Genomic DNA, 5,313 nt, shown 5'->3' with positions numbered 1-5,313 from the left:
ACCATTTAATACATTGGAAATGGACACACATCCCATTTGCAATGTATTCAATGGGATTGGCTGTTTAATACATTGGAAATGGACACACATCCCACTTGCAATGTATTCAATGGGATTGGCTGTTTAATACATTGGAAATGGACACACATCCCACTTGCAATGTATTCAATGGGATTGGCTGTTTAATACATTGGAAATGGACACACATCCCACTTGCAATGTATTCAATGGGATTGGCTGTTTAATACATTGGAAATGGACACACATCCCACTTGCAATGTATTCAATGGGATTGGCTGTTTAATACATTGGAAATGGACACACATCCCACTTGCAATGTATTCAATGGGATTGGCTTGGATGTTTAATACATACATTGAAATGGACACACATCCCACTTGCAATGTATTCAATGGGATTGGCTGTTTAATACATTGAAATGGACAAACATCCCACTTGCAATGTATTCAATGGGATTGGCTGTTTAATACATTGGAAATGGACACACATCCCACTTGCAATGTATTCAATGGGATTGGCTGTTTAATACATTGGAAATGGACACACATCCCACTTGCAATGTATTCAATGGGATTGGCTGTTTAATACATTGGAAATGGACACACATCCCACTTGCAATGTATTCCCACTTGCAATGTATTCAATGGGATTGGCTGTTTAATACATTGAAATGGACACACATCCCACTTGCAATGTATTCAATGGGATTGGCTGTTTAATACATTGAAATGGACACACATCCCACTTGCAATGTATTCAGAAGCCGCCGGTTTATAATAAAACAACACACACCACTCTCAATAACAGCTGCAAATTTATTAATATTTTCAATAAACATATTAAACATACAAATACATTTACATTTATCAGATGCTTTTATCAAAAGTCACATACAAATGAGAAGCATTACATTCAATGTGTACTCTTTCAAAGATTAACCATGGTTTTACCACAGCATTTGCAGTAAAACCATACTAAAAACAAAATCAACCATAGTTTTACTACAATACCAATGGTTTAACTGACTGTTGCAGTAAAACCATAGTAAGTACAAAAATAACCATTACTACAGTATTTGCAGTAAAACCATAGTTACTACAAATTTTACCATGATTTTAAAAATATGATTACTATAGTCATGGTTACCACAGTTTTACTGTAGTATTACTACAATATAACTATAGTAGAACCATGGCATCAAAACCTTGGTATGAACAAAAAAAACAAAAAAACTAAACTTTGTTAAAACACTTATGGTTGCTACAGTTTTACTATAGTAAAACCATTGTTAACTGTTGTATAAGTACAAGCAACTTTTCAAATACTTATTTCAAAGTAGGTTTGCAGAAAATGCATTTTTTCAGGATTACAAAAAAAAAAAAAATTCTTTAATCAGCCAGAGGTGACTGAGACTTACTGGGGAAGATCTTCTGGCAACAAAGTAATGTCCATATGACAGCAGCTCAAACATAAAACATGTCATGTGTTCAGTACTAGTAATTATCTATTTTCATTGCCACACCAGAATCTAAGACTATTTTCATGGCAAAAATACAAAAAATACAGTTACAATAATACAAGAATGACATAAACAAAATAAAAACCAAGCAAACACTACAGCAGTTAAAATGTTTGAAATTATATGATACAATATATATATATATATATATATATATATATATATATGCTACTATCCTTTATATATTATTATAAGGTCTAGTCATGTGCTCACACACTATCCTTTAAGATTATTAAAAAGTTCAACAATTTTCAATCCAATTTGTATTGTTACAATGTTGGAAATACATGTAAAAGAACAATGTTTAATCTTTCTCAGAGATACCCAGTTTATTTGTCAGCAAAACTCAGCATTTTGATGATCCAAAAGTGTGTTTTTGCCATTTTGTCATTTCTTTTTCTTCATCCTGCAGAGTGTTGCTTACAAATAAAAGGGGATAGGTACATACACATAACTCAGAGAAAGATTAAATATTGTTCATTTACAGATATTAGAAACACTGCAATAATACAAAGCAGGTTGAAAATCGTCAAACTTACCCGTAAAGGCAATATAAGAATAATATTTGTCAGTTTTGTATGTCCAGTTGCCATCATCTGAAGTCTTGTTGAGTGTTGTCATCATCTGAAGTCTTCACAAGTGAGGCTGGATCCAATCTGGAACTGGAGTAAACTCTAGTAACCTTGGGATGGGCATCCAGAGATAAAAACAGTAAAGCAAAAGGAGAAAGATTAGTATAGCAGCTTTTATTATTTATTTCAGAGAAAGGTGATTTATTTAAGTCCACTTCCAAAACAAAGATTCACATATGATGTACTCACCCCATTGTCATCCAAGATGTTCATGTCTTTCTTTCTTCAGTCGTAAAAAAATTATTTTTTTGGAGAAAAACATTTCAGCATTTTTCTCCATATAATGGACTGATATGGTGCCCCGATTTTGAACTTCCAAAATGCAGTTTAAATGCAGCTTTAAACGATCCCTAATGTGGTTGTAAATGATCCCAGTCAAGGAAGAAGGGAATTATCTAGTGAAACGGTTATTTAAAAAAAAAAAAAAACAATTCAAATACTTTTTATTCTCAAACGCTCGTCTTGCCTTGCTTTCATTGAACTCTGTGTATTCTGATTCAAGACAGTTAGGTATGTCGAAAAACTCAGACCGTATTTTCTCCCTCGGCTTCAAAAATAATTTCAAAATCATCCTACGTCACTGCAGAAGCACCGACAGAGTCTTTGCAAAGTGAACATGCAAAGAGGATCAAACACCCTTAACAAAAAGGTAAAACAGCAATATATGATGATTTCAAAGTTGAGGGAGAACATGAGATGGGAGGGAGAATTTTTCCAGGCAGAGTAAGACAAGACGGGTGTTTGAATAAAAAGTATATAAATTGTATTATTTTTATGAAAAAAAACAGTCCAGGCATTTGGGATCATTTAAGACAAGACAGGGTGTTTGACATTAAAAATGTAAAGAAATTGTATTATTTTGTACTTTATTTTTACAGTATTTTGTTTTTACTGTAATTTGCTATTGTGCAATAATTGTGTATTGTGTAGTAGGAATAGTACATACAAAATAGTAAAATTGTGATACTACTATAACTCAGAATAAAATTCAAATCAAAAGACAATCCAAACATATTTACAAAAGTATTTTTATTAAAACATTTCAAAACATTTTAGTATTGTGTTTGCTACCCAGAGTACAGTGCATCAACATTTTACAGCCATGAAAGCATTTTAAGTGTGCAAGAATATAAATGAAACAAACAGATGCATCTTGAGAGCTGGATTTGGAATCAATGTCCTAAGAGAGAACTTGATTTATCTTAAAACTATATAAAAAGTAAACCATCTTAAAATTAGCAAAAACAACAACAAGTGTCTTATAACCCTCACCCCTAAATGCAGGACACATGGGTGGTGACAAACAGGCCACTGACCCTCTCTGTGAAGTCCTCCATTTAAACATCATTTTGGACTGAATGAAGCTGTTGACATGCAGGGCTGATGGCCATCACTCTGCACCACCGTCCTCATCTTCTGCTCACTCCCCGTCTGCCAGTATACTTATTCCCATCAGTGGTGAAACTGAAACAGTCATGGAACACACAAAGACAAAACCTGTTATCCACAGCACCAGGAAAAATGAACAGAGCATGGGAAAAAAAAAATAGTGAATAAAAATTCTGTAGCATAGATGAAAAATAAATGAAAGAATAAATACAGTTGAATTCAAAAGTTTACATACACCTTGCCTTTAATCTGCAAAATGTTAAGAGAGATTATCATACAAAATGCATGTTATTGTTTAGTCCAAAAGAGAAAAGAACTTACAAAAGAACTTATAAAAATGACCTGTTTAAAAGTTTACATACACTTGATTCTTAATACTGTGTTATTACCTGAATGATCCACAGCTGTTTTTTTGTTTACTGATAGTTGTTCAGAAAAATTTGAAGATCAGGTAAATTTAACATAAAAAAAAAAAAAAAAAAAAGAAAAGAAAGAAAACTGATGTGGATCATGTGGATCAAATCAAGTGTATGAAAACTTTTGAATGTGGTCATTTTTATAAATTCCACTATTATTTTTTCTTGTGGACTATATGTAAACATCTTTTATTTGAAATATCTTATTCAGGCCAGTACTAAATAAAAACAACATGCATTTTTTTTTTTTTTATAAGCCCTCTTATTTTGTAAAAAAAAAAAAAAAAGTAATATTTTGCAGATACTGCAAGGTGTATGTAAACTTTTGATGACCTTAAATAAAAATTTAATTAATTTAAATGAAACTTACAAAATACTGCCATGCAACAGCATTGCCCTTCCCAGGGTGCAAAGACAAGTGGACCACATTGTAGACCTGCAAAAAAAAAATCAAATAAATTTGATTCAATAATGTGTTTGACTACTTGTTGACGATGTATAGGCTAAAGTCACGTAGACTGTTGCATATACATGTGTATTTCATACACTCCAACAATACATCAGTTATTTAAAAAAACAAACATATTATGCTTGACTTTGCTGAAGATTTTGGCATGCATTTTACTTATCTTTGTTGACTAATAGCAACTATGTCCAGTATTAACCGTGACCGTGAACCTGACTTTTTTTTTTGTATGTATTAAAAAGTGCTCATGTTTGTCATTGACAGGCTCGAATCAGAGATTATTTTACCTTTCATACCATAGTAAAGCAAGCTTTGTTTAAACTCAACAGAATACAAAATAAAACTAACCAAAATGGCCTCGGTTTGTCTTTCCAGAGTTCCAACAAACATTGACTCTAGTTTTGGTGGAAATAAACCATAAGCTAACATTAATTCACTAGATATGAAAAGTTCAGTGGGTGAAAGAGCACGTAACTCACGGAGTTTCGACCACAGCTTTGAGGGAGTTAGATAACATTTGCGGCTAAACTTGCAGTTTCATTCCAAACTAAAAATATAATCAAATATGAACTTACCGAATTTGCAGTAATCAGCCGTTCTGCTTCTCTCTCCGGTCAGCAGCAGTTGTGTTCTGTCTGTGTGATGCGCTATTTACAGCAGTCCTGTATTATTGCCTGGCATATTACAATCAGGCTACAGCAAGGTTACAGCAACACTAAAATATACTGTAAAATATCCCCGCCAAGTCAAAATTACCCAGATTGCAATATAAATTACAGTATTTTACTGTAATGTATAAATGTGGTATTGTACTGTAGGTTTTTACAGTACTATGCTGCTAAATCTACGGCGATTTGGAAGTTCAAAATC

The 5,313-nt window shown here is 32.8% G+C and overlaps 1 long non-coding RNA gene across 1 annotated transcript; it reads right to left on the bottom strand.

Moving 5' to 3' along the window:
* Positions 1-3,177: 3,177 nt before the first annotated feature.
* On the bottom strand, positions 3,178-5,103 carry LOC127161741 (uncharacterized). The gene is made up of 3 exons (XR_007827168.1): positions 5,019-5,103; positions 4,348-4,413; positions 3,178-3,636 (listed from the first exon to the last, which is right to left on the bottom strand). It is a non-coding gene; the product is annotated as an uncharacterized LOC127161741 (long non-coding RNA).
* Between the last annotated feature and the right edge of the window lie 210 nt (positions 5,104-5,313).

This window comes from Labeo rohita, unplaced genomic scaffold, assembly GCF_022985175.1.
Source record: "Labeo rohita strain BAU-BD-2019 unplaced genomic scaffold, IGBB_LRoh.1.0 scaffold_724, whole genome shotgun sequence".
Classification (NCBI taxonomy): Eukaryota; Metazoa; Chordata; class Actinopteri; order Cypriniformes; family Cyprinidae; genus Labeo; species Labeo rohita.
This window is presented reverse-complemented; position numbering and strand designations above follow the sequence as displayed.